General features: G+C 36.8%; 1 protein-coding gene across 3 annotated transcripts in view; it reads right to left on the minus strand.

Moving 5' to 3' along the window:
- Nucleotides 1-21632, minus strand: part of MYO18B (myosin XVIIIB) — a 2352406-nt gene that overhangs the window by 317809 nt on the left and 2012965 nt on the right. The window lies entirely within an intron of this gene.

Here is a 21632-nt window from a genome sequence, read left to right on the forward strand (position 1 = left end):
CTCTTGAAAATTATAGCCTATCCTACCAACACAAACTGCCATGCCAAAGAGAACTCCCCTCCCTCAGACCTAAGCTTATATAGCCTCCCTCCCTTACTCCACCTAACTTGTGTCTCAAAATCTCACCCACCCTACACCCCTCCCCTCTCTGTCACTCAACCCAATTAACTTAAAGGTATCACCCAGCAACAAATTAGTCTGCCATGCAAACTCCATTTCTTGGCAGATCTGGAGATTCGAGCTTAAGGAATTTGAGAACATTAATGCATACATATAAGACTGAGAAACCTGTAACTAAATGAAATGTAAAGTCCTGCTGATTTTTCAACTTCTGCACTTCATGTGGCGATTAGTTATCTGCAGTTGCTTTGATAATACTTGAGATCAAACACATTAGACAGTACAGTGACAGCATGTGACAGCTAGAAGACAGCAGACCCATTGGCAGGAGCATCATCAGACCCATTGGCAGGAGCTTCATCTGGCAAGAAAGAGCCTGAGTAAAATATATTTTACTTGGTAAGTCATCTAGTATGTTCTTCTTTTATCTGCAGAGACAGAGGGAGATTTTAAAAGTGGATACCATGAGATAAAAGGGTAGCATTAACATTTGGTAATACTCAGTGATTTGTTAGTGAACTCATCAAAACTATAAATATGAAATATTAAAGTTCTTCAATATGGTATACATTTTGCTTATATAATAATTACAAGGGTATTTGTTCAGAGTACATTATATAAACATTATATAAACTAATGCTAATTACAAGGAAGTTGGGATTAGTACTTTTATTTGTGTTGGGAGATAGGTGGTACATTTCCCCTTACCAAAAGAACATGTTTTACAAATAGTGGAAATGCCAGGTTCTGAACAGGAAGCATCAGTCAGTTCAGTACTGATGACAGTTATGATAATTTAGTACATAATAGAGTAGAAGTAAAGTTAAAAACATGGAATTACTAGCCTTTTAATCTAAACTAATGAATGAAAATCTTCTTCACTAAGGTTTCATGTGAATGCCAGTACTTACAGTTTACTTACATATCTCTTGTTTTGGACAACCAGTGCTTTATGATATGTTTGGAATCATGAAGAGTGTTTTCCCCACTATTCCAAATGCACCATTGTAAGATGGATGCTTTATGCAATTTCTGACAAGATTAGTGTGTCATTGTTAAAATTTTAAACTCTACTACTTAATAGTAAAATTCCCTGTCTTAATACCATACATAGCTGTTAAAGGTCATTGCTTCATGAAACAATAATCATGTTAAATATAATAGTTTTCCAGGGTTATAATATGTATATGCATCCTCCTGCAAGCTTTTGATTTTATAAATTAAATCTGGTGAGCATACTAATCAAATCTGACAGTATTATGTATAGAGGAATTGGCATTTATTTAATCAGTATCTAGAAAAAAAATGACACTGTTTCTAAAAATATGAGCTCATCCATTTTTTCCTGATCTGAATCCATAACACCATTTTTACCCAGAGAATACTTTAAGAATGAATTTTAAAACAACTCACCTTAAAAAAACATTTGGAGCTCTGCTTTAAGCACATGATTCTCAAGTACATTATTAATGTTGACATTGACACCTTCATACTAAAATCAAACCATCTTGTCATATCTATGCTGGAATAAAACCGAGCCAGCATTCAATGTACTTGAACATAGGGTGATGGAATGCCAGAAGTCACAACAGGAGTGACTAACACAAGATATTACAAATGTAAGGTTTATGTGAGGCTCTATCTATGTCTTCTGTCAGAGAATCTGCCAGAATATTTATTTTACAAGAAAATAACTGTTGCAATAGAATATACACTAGCATGAGGCAGACATTACTTAGTGTAGTTGTTGTGCTTATGAAGTAAAATTTGTGATTTATATATTTGCAAAACCAAATTCATTAATAAAGCAGTGAATCCTGTCCACGTTAAATTAATCTGTCTGTACCATAGGTTCATCTGTCCACATTAAATTAATCTATCCGCATCATAGGTTCATAGGTATTTATTAGGCTATTGATCCATGAAGCTCTTTAGACACCCTGCTATACTTTTGCATAAAACTTTAACCCTTATAATTTAAATACAAATAACCTAGCAAAGAGTAGAATACAGTGCCCCTATATATAAGGACAAATGTGCTAAACCATATGTAAATTTGTGTTTGACAATCCATTTCTCTAGACTGCATTTAAACAGCGTAAGAGAAGTATGTTGCTTTACGTGGACAGGAAGACTATTCCAAATAAATTGTATTCTCCATGATACATATTGATCCCTCCAACATGTTGAAAAATAGTGTTGATGCCTCACTGGACTTGCAAATATGCAGTAGGTCTGAAAGGAGGGGGGTCTGTTGAGGCTCTGTACATGAAGCAAAGATTGCCCTTCAGTAGCCTTTATGATACTGAGATGACTGACAAGGCTTTGAGATGGTCTGAAAGCTTTTATGATTCAGGGAATTGATTTTCTTAGTAAGAAACTGCTGTAGGAATTCAAGTTTGTCAAATATTTAGAGTGGTATATACCGAGATGGACATTATACTCAATGATAGTGATATGTGTGGAAGACTGAGGAATGATCACATCCCTGGACCCAGATACCATATTCTTAGTAGTAAGCTGTACAATGAAAAGAACGTTCTAAAAAAGTGGATATGTGGTGATCAAAGGACAGTTCATTGTTTACACAGGTTCTCAGGTCCCTAACTACTGGATCATTTTTCAGGACTATGTTGTTAATGCAATAGTTATGAAGAACTTCTTGCTAGCCAAAGGATACTGTTATTATACGTTTCTTAGCATTCAGTTTTAGTCCATAGTTTTGACACCAGCTATTGGTTTGGGAAACGCCCTCTTGAAGGATCTTGTAAGACACATTCACTCTCATCAACACCAATAAAATCTACACAGGAAACTACCAATCAAGATGCATTTCATATAAAAATCCTTATGTTATTGGTCCATAAAATCAGAACTGTCCAATCAAAAAAAGCCTCATAAATAATTAAGTGGAAAAGAAACTAATCTAAAACATGTCAAACTAGCCAATACAAACATTAAATAACAGGCCAGCATAATCATAAGTGTCCAGTAGAAGACATCTCATAAATAGTGTATCAAGCATAAAAAAATAACATGCAAAATAAAAATTGCACTTTGAACTAGAAATCCTAGAAAGAAACACCTAATACTAATACTAATAGACATTATCTCTACATATTCAAATTGGTCTTACTTAGCTCGCAAACTAAAATATGTATTTTGTATAATTTAAACTATTATATAGCAAGCTCGATCATCAAAGATAAACAGTGCATTAAACACTTCGATCCTTAGACTTACAGACTGATCACACTAATACAACATCATATAATCTCTAAATTACTACTAAATATATTTATGTCACATCACTAGCTTAAAGTATTATTCAATCTCTTTATTACCACTGCTGTCATCTCCCCTCATAATTTGTGTATAATTCAAACCAATAAGATTGTATATCAGTGATAAACTCTTTTCTGCTAGGTCTAGATAATCAAAAATGTCCAATCAGAAAAGATCTCATAAAATGAGAAGAACAGATCCAAAAACAAATGAAACAGAATCCAAACTGGCCGTAATCTTTTATTATAAAGTGTAAGCGCTTTCAGGTTGAAAAAACCTTCACCAGACAAACCATGACAGTCTTTAAATACTAAAACAATTTTAAAAACAACCAGTCACTTTCTATACTTGACCAGCAGGGTTTTCTCAACATCTTCATAGTAATGCCACTACTCCTGTCTCTAGTTATAAACACATCAAGAAAATATATGTCATTGAATGAATTATCAAATGTAAAATCTCAAGAAAGACATTGTTGATTGCAAATAATCTTTGAACAGATTAAAACAGGAGTTCCTTCCCAGACAAGGAATACATCATGAACAAGATGTCTGTAGTACATCACATGAGGTGCAAAAGAATTATTACTAAATATAAAATCATTCCCCCATTTCGCTAGAACTAGGTTCGCATATGAATTGGCACAAGCTGTGCCCATACCGAATCCAATACATTGCAAGTAGTAATCCTGGTCGATAACAAAGATATTATTCTCTAAGGTCAACTCCAAAAGAGCACAAACCAGAGTGATCTTACTACTCAAAAAAACATTAAGGGGAGAAAGCAAACTCCTAATGTTATCAACACCCAAGTCATTGCAGATAAATGTAAACAATCAAACAATATCAAGAGTGACAAGTAAGTCAGTTTGATGTTGTATTGCACTGTGCCATGAAAAAAAGTCTTGTATAAAGCTCTTGGTGTCTTTTAATATGGTCAGAATGTCATCTAATACTGGTTGTAGCATCTTCTCAACAAAAATCACGATGGGTTCAATCACCCATCCTCACCTTGAAACTATTGGACCCATAGGTCTCTATGGTTCTTATGAATTTTAGGAAGACCATATAGAATAGGGATGGTTTGATTCTCAACATGAAATAACTTATAGAGCTCAGGAGTTATAAATCCTGTCATGTGTAGGTCAATGATGTAAAAATCTGATTTTTCAATTAAGGCATCAACTTGATATTTTAAGAGGCGAACATAGCTATTAGTTTCTGTTAACATATATCACATCTTTTTAAGATAAAATGTTCTCTCCATTAAAACAATACCACCTCCTTTGTCTGCTGGCCTTATTTCCAAATGAGTCATATATTTCAATGTACTGAGTGCTTCATTTTCAGCAGTAGTTAAATTGAAAAAGGCAGCCCTGTTGTCACTTCCCAGTTCATGCCTCAAATTTTTCACAAACATTAACAGATGCTCCAACCATCTGGTGATTATTAGGCATAAATCAACTAGTTTTTTTAAATTTTTGAATATGAGGTCCTTCATTTTTAGGGAACATTAAAGCAAGACAGATATCCCTAGCAAGCAGTCTGAGATCAACAATTACATCTATTAACTTAGTCTTCCTTGCTGATACAAAGGATGGGCCCTTATTTAACAAACTCATTTGATCTTCAGTAAGTAGCACAGAGGAGATTTTAATAACCAGACCATTCAATTCCAGCTTCTGGTATTTATCATCCATGACTTGTTGCTTCTGTGTTTTGAGTGTGCATGCTTTTTTCTCTTTTAACTTTGAGATCACCCCCTCTTGTGCTCTATATTTCTAAAGGGAGCAATTAATTCAAACAAAACTGTGAGCCATTATTAGAGGTACCTGGAGATACTATCAATGATGGAGATGCAGTTGGTAGATTAATGCTGTTATTCACAAGAGTTCTTGCTTGTACATCCTGAACATTAGTTGTTCCAAAAGTATTATTTATATTAGTATTATTAGTTGTCTCAGAAGAACTAGCCAGGGCAATGTTATCACTGACAATCTCATGTGGCCATGCAAAAACATGTTTCTTGTTGAAATCAAGAATATCTCGCTGCAGCTTCTTCTTCTTAATGGATTGTAGTCTATGTTTATAAGCTGATAAATTACCAAACACCACACTAAGTGACATTCTTTGTTGCCCAGAGGTGAACTTAATAAACATGTTATTAATTATAAGTTGTATATCTTTATATAGTGTTTCCTCTTCAGGCATAAAAAAAATTATCAATAGCTTCATATAATCGAAGCTTACCTGTATATTCAAAGACTGCTAATGCTTAAGGAGTTCAGGATACCTATTTCCATAGGTGGGCATCTTCAAAACTTGAAGGCTTCTAGGTATGACCTTATAATGGAGTGCTGCCTCGAGATGCAACCATTGCCACTGTAAGTGCTTATATGTATAACATTTGTTTTCTAATTATTTAAGCATTGTAACAAGATCCTGTTGTATAGTAACATCCATTGTAGATTACACTGCTAAACTGTCAATAGAGACTGACAACAATGGGTGACATCCACAGACAGGATACATTTTAAATGGTCCATGTTCATAGGAATATTCCTCTCTGGATTATAGTTTAATTCAAGTTCAAAACCCTCAGCCATGTCCCACAGAAATCACTCAAAATAACAGAATGTAGTGATTCAAAGGACTGGTATGCAGATGAAAGCCGGACCAAAAACAACAAATAAACTGTAGAAAATAAAGAAATCCCAGTAGAACCACCACGGCTGCAGAAATAATAAAATTTATTTGCAATACAAGGGTAAGCACTTTCACGGTTAGCAACCACATCTTCAGACCATTAAACATGAAAAAGACAAACCAGAAACTTTAAATAACATAAGCTATCCAATAATATGTTTCAGATGAAATCATGTAAGACACACTCCCTCTCATTAACACCAATAAAATCTACATAGGAAACTACCAATCAAGATGTAGTTTATATAAAAATCCTTACATTATTGGTCCATAAAATTAGAACTATCCAATCAAAAAAAGCCTCATAAATAATTAAGTGGAAATGTAACCAATCTAAAACATGTAAAACTAAACAATGCAAAGATTAAACTGAATGGGGCTCTCTGCTAACAGGTCAATATAATTGTGTGTCCAATAGAAGACATCTCATAAATAGTGTATCAAACATAAAAAATAATATGCAAAGTAAACATCTCATTGTGAACTAGAAATCCTAGAAAGCAACACCTATAATACACATTATCTCTATATATTCAAATTGGTCCTATTTAGCTCGTAAACTAAAATGTGTTTTGTACCATTTAAACTATTATATAATGAGCTTGATCATCACAGATAAACAGTGCATTAAACACTTCGATCCTCAGACTTACAGGCTGATCACACTAATACATCATATAATCTCTAAATTACTACTAAAACTATTTAAACATTCCATGTGCCAATTCATATGCAAACCTAGTTCTAGGAAAATGGGAGAATGGTTTCAAATTTAGTAATAATTCCTTTGCACCTCATATGAAGTACAACAGACGTTTTGTTGATGATGCATTCCTGGTCTTGGAAGAAACTCCTGAATGTTTTAATCTGTTCATAGATTATTTGCAATCAACATCTTTTTTGAGATTTAGGTATTCCTTTCTAGGACGTTAGGTGTTCCTTTTTAAGATTTCTAGTTCACAATGAGATGTTTATTTTGCATGTTATTTTTTGTGTATGATACACTATTTATGAGATGTCTTCTACTGGACAATTGACCTGTAAGCAAAGAGCCTCATATAGTTTGTTTGCATTGGTTAGTTTTACATCTTTTAGATTGGCTTCATTTCCACTTAATTATTTATGAGACTTTGTTTGAATGGACAGTTCTGATTTTTATGGACCAATAACATAAGGATTTTTATATGGACTACATCTTGACTGGTAGCTTCCTTTGTAGATTTTGTCAGTGTTGAAAGTGAGTGTGTCTTATGTGATTTTGTCTGAAACATATTATTGTATAGCTTATATTATTTAAAGATTCTGATTTGCCTTCATAAATGTTTCATGTTTATTTGTCTGAAGAAGCAGATGTTAACTGTGGAAGGGCTTACCCTTAGGTTCATAGGTTCATACTAGGCTATCTGCCCTGGGGCATTTATAAGCCTAGCCCGATTGTGTTTGGCTTACGCCACCCCTTGATTTGAGTATACTGTGCCCTTTTTAAAGTTTAATTTACTGTGCCTCTAATACTGACACGGAAGTAATCCCTGGGACAAACCTACAATCCCCCATCCACTCATCAAGATTCTTCTTGAAGAGAGTCAGTGAGGTGCTCTGCCTAACATGAATTGGAATTCTATTCCAGAGCGAAGGGAGCCTTTGGGTTATAAATCTGTCCCTCCAGCATGTTCTATTTATTTCTGTGCTGAGGTTCAAGTCCTTCGAGCGCGTGGCTCTAAGGGATTTAGATTTACTGAGGTGGAGCATGTCCATTAATTCTGGGTTGGACATAGCTTTATATGTCAGGCATAGATCGCCTCGAAGTAGGCGGTATGCAACTGAGTAGAGCTGGATTTTTTTTAACCGAGTAGCATATGGCATCTGTTTGAGTCCCTTGATCCTCCTGGTGAGGTACTTTTGGGGTCTTTCTAATTGCTGCAGGTGTCGGGTAAGGTACAACCCAAAGGAGGCATTGTATTCTATGATGGGCCTGATGAGGGATGAATAAAGGGGCACGATTACCTCTCTTGATCTAGATGTGAATCCTTTCATGATGAGGTGGGCTATGTAGAAGGTCTTTCTAACCACTTTGGCAATGTGGTTGTCAAAGGAGAGATTGCTATCAACTTGGGTCCCCAGATCCCTAATTACTTTCTCTGTACTTAATGGGTTACCACCTATGTGGTAATTTGTGGGCACATTGTTTTTGCCAAAGGGTATGACTATACACTTTTTGGCATTTAGCATTAGACCATGGCTCTTGCACCAGTTATCCGTCTCTGCGAGACCTTTTTGAAGGATGTTTGTGTCAGCTGGAGAGTCGATTATGGCACCCAGTTTGCAGTCATCTGCGAACTTGGTGAGCCATAGTCCACCCATGTTGGCCTGTACCACAGAAAAGTAAATACCGAACAAGAGAGGTCCCAGGACAGAACCTTGTGGGATGCCACTTGTGACCGGTTTCGAGTCTGACATGGCTCCAGCAACTCTGACTCTGTGGGTCTGTCTTTGAGCCAGTTTGTGACCCATCTTGTGACATAGGGGTTTATATTTAGGCTGGATAGCTTATCTATGATGCCCGAGTGGGGTATTGTGTCAAATGCCTTTGCGAGGTCCAGATAGGCTGTGTGGACTATCTTCCCTTCATCTATGGCCTTGGTGACTGTTTTGAAGAAGTTGACCAGGTTCAAAAGGCAGGATCTGCCCTTGACGAAGCCATATTGGGTAGGATCTAGTGTCTGTAGGTCCCCAATGTCTTTGTTTATGAGTTCCATGATGATTCTCTCCATAGCCTTGCATACTAGGCTAGTCAGGCTTATGGGGCGATAGTTTCCAGGGTCCGCAGAGGCGCCACCTTTGTGGAGTGGGACCACTGTTGCTGTACGCCATTCTTTGGGCACATATCCTGTAGTGAGGCTGAGATTGTACAGCAGTTTTACTTGAGGGATTAGTTCTTCTTGGAGTTCATGTAGGACGCAACCCGGGACACCATCTGGTCCCATGGAAGCAGTGTTTTTTGCTTTGGAGAGGGTGGCCTTCACCTGAGCATCAGAGATGTTTGGGAGGCTGCACTCTACCGGGATAGATACTTGCTCTTTTGGGGGGGGGTGGAGAAGTTTGCACTGAACCTGTCTGCCAGGATATTGGCGATGTCTGTGGGTTCAGTGTATTTTTTGTCGTTTAGAATCAACTCAGAACAAGTCTGGGAGTTGCATCCCAGGTTCCTAACATAACTGAAAAAAGCCTTATGATTGTCCTTAGTGTCCTGTGCAATTTTTCTCTCGAAGCTGGCCTTGGAGGATTTTATGAGGGATCGTAATTTTTTGCTAGTACTGATCAGAGATGCCTTCCCTATTAGGGATTTTGCTCTATCATGTAGTAGCTTCCTCCTTCTGTTATACAGTTTATTTATGGCTGGGGTCCACCAGACTGGATGCCTGCCTTTGGATGATTGGGTCTTGATTTTGTTTGGGATAGCATGATCCATGCATTCCTGGAGCTGTCCGTAGAATGCGTTTATATAGGATTCTGCAGTTTGGGCCATAGTTTCCACTGGCCCTGGGGCCTTGAAGGATTCCACTTCAGTTTTGAGAAGTGTGAAGTTCGCTTTTGAGAAGTTTTTCACTGTGGTTGTCTGGGCTGGGGGTGGGGTCGGGATGTGGATATCCAGTGAAATTAATTTATGGTCTGATCTTACCAATGAGGGATATACTTCTGGTATGGAGCATAGTCCCCATGTTGGTAATGATCAGGTCTAGTATGTTTTCCCCTCTTGTGGGAGTGGTGACTAGTTGTTCCATAGCATTTGAGTTTATAAATTCCAGGAACCTTTGGGCTAAGGTGCTAGGGCTTGAGTAATGCTCCCAGTCTATGTTTGGGTAGTTGAAGTCGCCCAATATAATGGTGTTCGGAGAGATCTTAGTGTTCTCCAATGTTTTCAGGAAAGCCGAGTGGGATTCCTGACTTTGAGAGGGTGGTCTGTAGGATGCTATAAACGGAAAAGCAGTCTTGCCCACTGTCAGTTCCACATGGATGGTCTCCGATACTTCGTGCACTGCCACTAACCTGGAGGTATGGATATCCTTGATAAATATGGAAACTCCCCCTCCTTTTGTGGTTCGGTCCGGGTTTTGGGGCCGAAAAGCATGATATGAGGTATAACCTGGTAGTGCTGGGGTGCTCTCTGGAGTCTTGAACCAGGTTTCTGTCACTGCACAGATATCGATGTTCTCCATACTGAGGAGAGCTTCGACTGCATGCATCTTGAGGTTAAGACTTCTGGCGTTTAGCAGCATTACCCTTAGTTTCTTGTTCTTTGTGCTGTCTATGGAGGTGGGTTTGACTTTTGAGCCTTGCCTAAAAAAGGCACTATGGGGGTGGCAAGAGCCTTTGCCAATATCTGAAAGCCCAGGAGTGACAGGTGCAAGCCGTCCCTAGTGAAGCAACGTGGCTTGTCGAGCATGTCATCCCAGGCTGACAGACACTGGATACCCTTTGAATGACACCAAAACTTTAGCCAATTGTTAAAATTGATCATTTTGTCTTTATACTGTGGCATCATTCTAGGTGAGGGTAAGATGCTGCTCAAGGTCAGGGTCATACCGGCCTGGGCTACATGATCAGAGAGCTCCTCTATGTCTCTTTTCATGTAGTTGAGGGAGGTACGTCTCAGGTCATTCACGCCAGCATGTACAATGACTGAGTCATATTTGTATTTGCTTTGGAGTGACCTGAGTGCTTGCGTTATGTAGCAGATCATAGCGCCCGACAGGCGGCCCACTGTGACCTTCTCTTTATTCAGCCTGGTGAGCTGGACGTCAGTGTGTCTGACAATAGAGTCACCTATTATAAAGGTATCAGGTGTGTTATTCAGCCTTAAGGGCTGTGACTGCTTGGCACACTGACTTTGTGTGCTATGTGTTGTACATGTTTTGTTTTGGGTAGCATTTGCTTGGATGTCTGCTTTGGAGGTGTCTGTTGCTTAGGTAGATTTTTATTTAGAGCCTCCGAGTATGTTTTTGTGTTTTTATGTGTTTGGCTCGCTGTTGTGGTGGGACTATGTGATACTGGAATTGTGTTGTGTGAGGTTACCTTCTCCTCCTGACTGGTTACACCAGATTTGAGATGAGAGAGCTCAGCCTCCAGTTTGGCTATATGGTTGCATCTCTCACATATATTTGAACCTGTTTGGAGGAGGAGAGGGTTGTCCGTGTACATGAGACAGTTGTAACATTGCTTCAAAATTCCCAGATTCACCAGCTGGACTGGAGAGGAAACCATTGACTGACCTTTGGACATGCTAGAGTAATATAGGGAACTGAATTAAAATGGACCAATAGGGGACAAGATAATCGTAGAGAGTATAAGAGTAAGTAGTGCTTATGGTTTATTAGTGCTAATTTGTAAGATTACTTATTTGGACCAGTGAGGGGCCTTAGAATGAGAATATGGTGTTTAATTTGAGAGATAGAGCAGTTCTAAGGGAAAAAGTGAAGAGCAGACTTTGTGGAGCCAGGAATGGTTTAAACCCAATTAGGTGGCGCTGCCCGATATTTCGCTATGCGCAAAAACGTGCAAAACCGCGCAAAAGAGGGTTTTAAGAGAGGGAGATCAAGGAGTTTGGAATTGACCCAAAATGGCCAATAAAACTACAGTTTCAAGGCAGTAACCACTCTCACAGGGGCAGGCAGGCTGCTCAATGTTTATCACTGCCACTGATGAACACAGACACTTCCCTTTAGCCCAAGCAAACAATGGCCTCCAAGAAACTTACAAACAGTTCAGAACAGCAAATCTGTAACTGAACTTTTTTAAATCTCAGAAAAGTGGGAAAAAAGCAAGATTTTTTTGTTTTTTTTGTTTTTTTTAAGGAAAGCAGAGGTTCACAAGTATCAACACGTTAGAACAGTGCAGTAAATGACCCCACACTTGACTGCTAGGCCAGAGACAGATAAAGTGCAAGTTTTAAGAAAAAAACGATTTTAAAAATAAGTGCAGGCAGGAAATTCAGTAATCAGCTCTAGGTTGTGTTCTAAATACAGTTACCAACACAGAAATCAAGTTTAACAAGCCAGAAAATGCTCAAAAGTAGGCGGCAATGCAGAAAAACTTAACAAATAATCAGAAGCAAAATACTTAAAATCTCAAAAGTGGCTCCTTTCTTCTCTCAGCATTTTCTCCTCTTGGTGGGTGCTTCACCAACAGCCAACAAGTCCAAAAAGACGCCAAAACCATGAGGCAATCGGGTTTTAAGAGAGGGAGATCAAGGAGTTTGGAATTGACCCAAAATGGCCAATAAAACTATAGTTTCAAGACAGTAACCACTCCCACAGGGGCAGGCAGGCTGCTCAATGTTTATCACTGCCATTGATGAACACAGAGACTTCCCTTTTGCCCAAGCAAACAATGGCCGCCAAGAAACTTACAAACAGTTCAGAACAGCGAATCTGTAACTGAACTTTTTTAAATCTCAGAAAAGTGGGAAAAAAGCTAGATTTTTTTGTTTTTTTAAGGAAAGCAGAGGTTCACAAGTATCAACAAGTTAGAACAGTGCAGTAAATGACCCCACACTTGAGTGCTAGGTGGGGATTTAAGTTTGTGAATAAATTTTATTATTTCTACAGCCATGATGGTTGTACTGGGATTTATTTTCTATGGCTTATTTGTTGTTCCTGGTCTGGCTTTCACCTGCATACCAGTCCTTTGAATCAGTTTATGATGGCACCAAGTTTACAGTCATCTGCAAATGTACTCAGCCATAAAGCCTTAACAGTACCTTTGATCTCCAAGAAGTAAATATCAAGGAGCGGACCAAAAACTGATGCCTGGGGCACCAGCTTGTGGTGCATTTCTATTTGCTCTGGAAGTTAGAATTTTGCTAACAGGTTAGCTGGTTGTCCAACATCCAGAGTTATTGCCAGTGAGTACAATATTGGACATATCTCTCAACCTCTTTGTGCAAGAAATCTGGACAAAGTCTAAAATAAAAATCAGGACTGATTTTAAATATTGTTCTTATAAACTTAGAAAATGTCTAGAATAATGTGATTTGTGTTCACATACATTTTTTGAAAAATTCAGATTTATGTTACTATTTAGTGACTTCAGTCATCAGCGATTTGCCAGAAAAATGCAACTTTTTTGTGGAAATGACCAAAAATAAAAGGCAATAATTTGAACACTCTGCAAAAATCTGGACAGTTGAGAGGCAATATATTCAGTTGATTATGTTAATGAGGCATTAGACACTTGACGTCTACATCTCTGATGGCCACGACTATCCATAGCTTAAGTGAAATGTATTACACTGGCATTCACTGATTCATAGGTTTATTGGGTCATAGTTGATTACTAGGCTAGTGATCCAGGGGGTATTTTTAAGTCTATCCATGCTTCCCAAATATATCAGACTAATTTTAATACCCTAGGATTATTTAAGGGGTATATGTAGGCTGGACATGTGTGGTCAAAAAATTACAGGCTGCTTTTGTCTAATAGAAACATGGGTAGCAAACCTGGGGCAAATTTCCAATTCCCCATCCACTGATCTAAGTTGAGCATGAATTGGGCTAGGGAAAAACTCTGCTTCACATGGATGGAAAGCCTTTTCTAGAGAAGGGTTATACTTTGAGACATATGCCTGTTCCTTTGACATGTCCTTTTATGTTCCAGATGAGGTTTAGGTCCCTAGATCAGGTAATTCTGATACTATTTGTTTTGTGGATGTCCAACATGTCCATCAGAGTGGGATTCTTTTTAAGTCAGGCATAGACTGCGTTCTCAGCAGTCTGTAGGAGACCAAGTACAGGGATAAGGATTTGAGGTGGTCTGTGTAGGAAATGTTCATTACCTGTATTCTTTTTCAGAGGAACCTCTGTTGATGTTCCGGTTGGTACATATGTCTGGTCAGGTACATATTGAAGGGGCATTTTACTCAATGACTGGGTTGATGAGGGATGAATACACTGGAAAAATGGCGTCCTTAGACCTTGTTGCCATCCCCTTGCTTATAAGTTGCATGACATAGAATGATTTCCATATTACTGTAGACACATGATGGTCAAAGGCCAGGTAACTGTGTAGCTGTGTTCCCAAATCCCTTACCACTGTATTTGAAATAAAACCTGATCTGTCCTAATGACATGCCATTAACTTTGAAGATTTGTTTTATCAATAAAATGAGATTTTAGACAAGGAAAATTAGCACTGCTAGCTATAGAACTGGTCTGTGCATGGCAATATTACCAATTATGACATTAAGAGCATAAACACATCTGTTAGTTAAGACTATCAAATTGTTTCTGTCATATTTTTATCGCATTACATTATTTGTAGAGTCTATTTCTCACCCCTTGCCCTTTACCTTCTTCATTTTATCCTCACTCTATTACTGCAAATCAACTTGTCATTGTTTAGCAATAACTTACAATACATGTGCATACTGCATTTTATTTACTGTTGAATGTTTAATAAAGACAATATTGGCCTTATCTTGTATTTTCTGATTTTTAGAATGAGGCAGTGAAGGTTTGCTTTTCATCAGCTTTAGAATAGAACAGCTGTCCCTGCAAATCAAATTGCCCTTCCTCTCTTAGCATGATACTCTATTGGGATAATGTTTTAAAAACTTCTTGGAATGGGCTGTAACCCACAGATTCACAGTCTTTAGCTCTGGAGATCAGCATTCATTCACTCAATCATTTATATAGGTATGCTTGTATTTATTTTGTATATTATACTCTGGGTGGTTAGCACACCTTTTCAAAAGAGGTCCAGGGAGAAAAGCTCCATGCCAATGAACATTCTCAGAAAGTTAAAACTATTTGTATTGCAGCATTACACATGCAAGAAGTAGCTACAGATAGTATACTAGACAGTATGGCTTGCATGCAATCATATACTTGCAGTAGGCGAGTAATGAAGACAATATGAAGCTTCATGATTACTGCTTTATAGGTTCATACTCTAACAGACCACCTGACACCTAGCCAATGTAATCTCAACAACTGAGTACCTTGTTTATAATATTCTGACTGCACAGCCATATTGTGTATATGTATATATATATATATATATATATATATATATATATATATATATATATATATATATATATATGCATAGCTTTCAGGTGGCACTCTATTTTAATAGGCTTTTTTGGCATTGTCCTCTATATATTTTCTGTGGCACTTGTTTACTTTTTAATTAAAAGGAAGACTAAAGGTATAATACATACTTATGCATAGATATGTGCACGTACAATGCTATTAAAATTTCTAGTGTACAAAATGCCAAGTCAATTTGTAATTGATAAGTTAAAGTTAAGGCTGTCCTGATTCATTTAGAGTTCATGTCACATTTTTTGTTTATAGGCAGATAGCTGCAGCATTTGGAAACACTAGCAGAGACATGAGAATCCCTACGTAAGCTATACATATGTAGAGGTATGTGAAGGCATTTATTTGTGGACCTGTGGGAGTGAATGGGTTGCATCAATAAAGCATAGACTGGCAAATGATCATTTATTGGGGTGATGTTTCATATAAGGGGTATTTTAGTGTGCAAATGGTTAATTTTGCTCCTGTGCCAGTCATTGGGAAAATGCAGCAGTGTATTGTTGGCAGGGTGATTACAGCTTAATAATCGTAATATGGTTTTCAAGTTTATCACTTAGAGATGAGCCTGGTGGTGTAAGAATTCTGGAACTGTAGAAGAGGCTGGAGAAAGGAAAATATGTCAATGATCTGGAGCATTTCTCCCTGGGCCTCCACTCAAAACAGGCTCTGTTGAGCCTAGTCAGACTTTCCTGGTCAACAAATGTAAAATTAAAAAAAAAAAAATAAATAAAAAATAAAAAATAAAATTCTGGCTTGAGAAATAAACAGGCATGAGATGGTGTGTCTAGTTTGCAAATGCACTGTAAGAGGAGATGGGAGATGTGACATATCTGAGTAAAGGGTAAAGCATGACTTCTTGTAGAGTGAATGTGGAGAGAGCTTATATTTAATTTTGCTCCTTGGCTCTTACATTTTGTCCTGTTGAATAAGGCAATGTGCTCAGTCTCTGAGTTTAGTTGCTGTTTAATTTTAATCCTGATGTTTGCATCACTTTTCGAATGAAGGTAAAAGTGATCCGGATGAATGTTTTGAAATGGGACAGTGTTTCCAAAGTGTATTAGGTAGTTGTGTTCTCTACATACAGTATCACCAAAGTGGTACAGCAGGGAATAGTTATGTTATCTATAAATATTTTAAATAGGGGGAGTCCAAGAAGTCATCTTTGAGGAAATCCAAGGATAACTGGTTAAGATGAAGAGGCTTGCTTGAGTCATCTAACAGACTGCACATATTTTTATATTATGGTTAACTTAGCTTTTAATAGACTTATTAACAAGAGAGATTATGCAACTTGAGGCTGTTGTTGATTGTGAGACTGAAAAAGGTTGACAGAATTTGACATCTCATATGGAGTGTGGGTACGATCGCTACCTATTGAAGGACACAGACTGACAGACTGCTATCATTGCTTACATCTGTGAAAGAACTGATGCTTTTGAACAGTATAATAGTTCTATTCTGACTATGTATCAAGCATATTTACTTTACTATGTAGTTGTTAGTAGTCAGAGTAACTTATAGGGAATTCATATCCTTAAAATCCTCACAGTTGGTGTTATGCTGCATCATGTATTTCATTGGTAGGTGATCTGAGGGAGAATGTTGCAAAATTTTTTTCACATTTATGTGGGAGTCATAGCGTTAAGAATGGTAAAAAATGTGTAGTAAAAAAAAGTATACCACCGATCCATCGACCATTGGTGTAGCCCGATGACAACTTTATTGGATTTGCATAATGTATTTATGAAGTTCTGACTATTACATATTGTTGCAGTTTTTTTTTTCTTTTATGCAAGAGTGCTGTACTGTGAGCAAAGACTGGAAAATGATCACTTACTGAATCTGACAATACACCAGTGGATTAGACATTGCTTGGAATTGATATCTAAACCAGTACTGCACGTTTCTGCAATACTTTGTAAGTTCTTGTTCTTAGTTTAATTCTTCATTGTGGATACTACAGATTCTTTGGGATAAGATGTGTTTGGCTGAATCTTTAGGCATGTGTGGAGGGGATATAACATTAAAATGGGACTATGTGTTGGATCGAGTATGAGAAAAACGAGTAAGAGTCTATGGCTGACAGTTATGGTACTATGTACAGAGTGCAAATGTTAGGGTATGTTTGGTGACAGTGGCAATCTCACTGATGCCTTTATGGGTATGGTCAGAATGGAAGACAGTATTATTATTATTATTATTATTATTATTATTATTATTATTATTATTATGATTGTCACTATACTCTGTATCCGACAGATAATGAAGACGTGACCTGTGTCTGCCACCCAGTACATCCTCCAACCCATTACTGATGGATTCACTGTACATAAGTAAGTCAAATGAAATCAAAAATACTCTGTCTAAGGATCTAAACCTCTTCTGTAATATCAACAGAAAGGTTTGGAGGGACAAGTATATCTCACAGAGGATACCTCTGCTCTGAAACAGACTCCCCATAATAAAACAACGTTCATCTCAATCGATATTCAAGCACAACTTAAATCTATGGATGGGAAACAGGAAATTTACCCAAGGACTCATGCAGATGATTATGAGATGGATAATGTTTAGGATTATATGTTAGACACCATCTCAGTTAGTTGAGAAAGAAGGCATCTTGCATTAATTTAGAATGCAACGAAAAATGCAGCAGTGGGTAAACTGAGAGGTAAAACTGTATGATTATTCATATGTACAGTATATAAGAAAGTGATTTGGGGAAGGAAAGGATGGAGACAGCATGGAAAGCACATATTGCTGGTGGTATGATTTCATAGCTTTAGGTCCATGAAAAGACAGCTTGTCAAGAAAAGTATATTGATCTAAAGAGAATATTTATATACAAAACTGGTGGCATTAAAATAACATCTTCATAGTTCATCAAAAGGTTGCTAAAATCATCTATCTTAATAATGAGTCAGTTTTCAGACATGAACATTGGGATCCACATACACAGCTAAAATCCATCATATAAAATATGAAGACAGAGCCTATAAAGAAGTAATGCACATCTATCGGAGGACTACCTGCCAATATAATTTGTCATTTTAAAAGGTGATGTTAACTTTCCTGCTTATTGTTATTAGTGTCCATAAAGAAGAAATACAATATTAAATGTTCAAATTCAAAAACGTAAGAAGGATAGTAACAGTTTCTGCTGTTCACAAAGATTTCTTCTCCACTTTTTATACTTGACTCTTATTTGATAAGGTAATTTTTTATTCTGTTTCATTAACACTGTCAACTTCAGCACCATGATCTAGTCACACAGAGCATATTATTTAATTTGGCAGTTCCTTTTGTACTAGATCATAATTAATTTATTGTATCTTTTAAAATTCACCCCAATTTCTGTCTTGAATATATATATATATATATATATATATATATATATATATATATATATATATATATATACACTGTATATCAAAAGATGTGGAAATTCTGTGACATTCTTTAGGAACTATTATTAGCCAACTGAAGCAAAATAATTATCTGACTGGAACGCTGATGATCCTACTATAACTAAAGAAAATATTCCCTTCAGTCAGGGACCCAGCTGTTTATGTAAAGAAAGATACTTGCCATATAAAAATCAAGCTCTGAAATAAAACATTTATAATGTGTGTATCTCTCTCTCTCTCTTTCTCTCTCTCTCTATATATATATATATATATATATATATATATATATATATATATATATATATATATATATATATATATATATATAGGTCTAAGACAGTCTACCAAAAGACTGTTCCACCGAAAGTGAAACGGGTTGTCACAGTTTCGCGAAAGCACTTTTTAACGAAAAAAGTGCTTTCGCGAAGCTTTTGTAAAAGTACAGGGAATCGGGGGGAAGTGGTAGTGGGCGAGATCAGACTACAGTGGAGATAAGGGAATATTCCCTTTTCCCCACTGTAGTGTGATCTGGGAGTGAGAATATAAAAGTAGGGGGGTGTGGGGGTGGAGCCCCCCACGTGGTGGGGTGCAGGGGGGCAAAGCCTCCCTGCGTAAACATGGTGTGTGTGTGTTTTTTTTTTGTTTTTGTGTATGTGTGTGTCTGTGTTTTACCTTTCGTTTACCAAAACTGCTTTTTTAGTGAAAGCAGTTTTGGTAAAAGGTGTTTGGTAGGGTTGGATTCGGACAGTTGGTTTTTCGATCAACTGTCCTAGATCCATATATATATATATATATATATAGAATATATATATATATATATATATATATATATACACACACACACACACACACACACACACACACACACACACACACACACACACACACACATATATATGTATGTATATGTATATAGATGTATATAGATATAGAGATAGATATATTTATTTATTTACTTATATTATATATATATATATATATATATATATATATATATATATCAAAAGTCATCTGGAAAGGTTTCCAAGTAGCAGTCTGAGCAGACATAGGCTATAAGATTTCCATTCACAATCAATAGTTAATTCCAGTATAACACCCAGACATTAAAGAAAGAACAGAATACTTTCTCCACAAACAAATGAGATTATCCATGTAAGAAAAGAACATAGGGAAACATATAAATAGAAAAGAAAATCTGCCACTTACACACCTATAAAACACACAACCCCCCCCCCAGAAAAACATATCTACAAAACCCAAAATCTGATTGAAGTGATAACCTGCTTAAACCTTCTCTGCATGGATACTGCAAATCTAATACAAGTGTTAGCCACTGGCTTCATAAAGGATATGAACTTTCTGCACTCAAAAACAAAACTTGGAACCTAACTTCAGACCTTGCACCATATGTAAAATAGCCTGATAAGAAAGTCTGATAAAAGTACTCTTACTATCATAAAATCCAAAATAAGATCTAAATCTAGTCCTTCTGTAATCTATTAGAATATTCCTTGACCATATATAGAATTTTGTGAATCCCCCTGTCTTGAATAAGGCCATAACTGCATGCCCCTCCTGAGTTTTCATATTCAACTAGTTTCTCTTTTATAAAATAAAAGAGAATAATTAATCACCACAGTTTAAGAAAAATAGCCTCCAGTCAAAATATCCCTCCTCAGAATTACCTTCTCAGAATAATTTTAGTTGACCATATCAAAAGGGGAAGCTAACTCACAAACAACACCCATTGCATGCTTTTAATTAAGCATAACCAACAAAGACCTCAGCTGCCAGCTCTGTAGGTTCTTAGAGTAGGCATAAAGAATATCATCCTCACCGGGGGAAGAATCAGTTTTAACAGTATTCAAGGGCTTCGTCATGCCTGCCTGCTCAGAACCAGTTAGCCTGCTTTTGTCAAATGAAGCCTCTTACCCACAACATTTTTTGCAAGGTTTTTCAAGGTTTAATGAAAAATAACATACACCTTAAAACTTATCTTGAAGGTTAGTAGCAAACACTTCATGCAGATTAAAAAATATCCTTCATATAAACCTTCCATCTGCCTTAAGAAAGACCTCAGTGGCTATTTGTACTTCCTCCTCCCTCTGGTATACTGTTTCTTGCATAAGTGTTCATACCGTCTGGCTTAACAACCAAGACAAAAGAATCTCTGTTACCATAAATAGCCATATTATTATAGTCATAGAACAAAACCTTGTGAAAATCATTCTGCAGATCCTGTAAAATATTTCACCATCTGTGTTCATTAAAAAGTTTAATCATAATCCAACCCCGACTACCCCCCCCCCCTACAAACCAAGGAAGCAAAAGCAAAACACAAAGGTAAGTTATTCTTCCATATCCAGTCAGGATACACAAACATTTCATCCATTTTGAAATACCTCAAATAAAAAGACTTTTTTTTGGCTTTTAGTTCACCTTGCAGGTATTGGGTGATCTGAAAAAAAACATCATCTTAAAATAAATGCCACAGTTTTATCAGAAAAAAAAACAGTGAAATCATTTCCTACAAGGTGTTATGATTTGAAAAAAGGCAAACAAGGTCTTCTCCATTTGTTCAAAAAGAAAACAAATTGTAAAAACAAAAATCTGACATGGTACATAGAGAGCCTTTTATAAGTAACCAGTGCAGGATACTTCATATTTAAAATAACAAGCTATTAACTTTAGGATTGACATTAGCAACATTATATTTTGTTCTATAGCAGTTATCATACTTTATTTTATTTATTTATTTATTTGACATTTGTTGACTGGGTATGCCCGACTGGGTAAGAGCCCCTTTTCAGTGGAGGTCCGGGGGGAAAATCTCTAAAGTTAACATGAAACAGCAATTTAAACACTTAGTAATACAATATATAGGTATCTGAGTAACAAAAAATGCAAGTTTAACATTAGCAAAAGCAATGACAAATAATGATTAGGCCTAAGGTTTCCACACTTAGATACCTAATTATACCCAGAAATTTCAGAATGACTAATAACTAAATTTGAAG

This window comes from Protopterus annectens, chromosome 4.part0, assembly GCF_019279795.1.
Source record: "Protopterus annectens isolate FY-2018-M chromosome 4.part0, PAN1.0, whole genome shotgun sequence".
Taxonomy (NCBI): Eukaryota; Metazoa; Chordata; order Ceratodontiformes; family Protopteridae; genus Protopterus; species Protopterus annectens.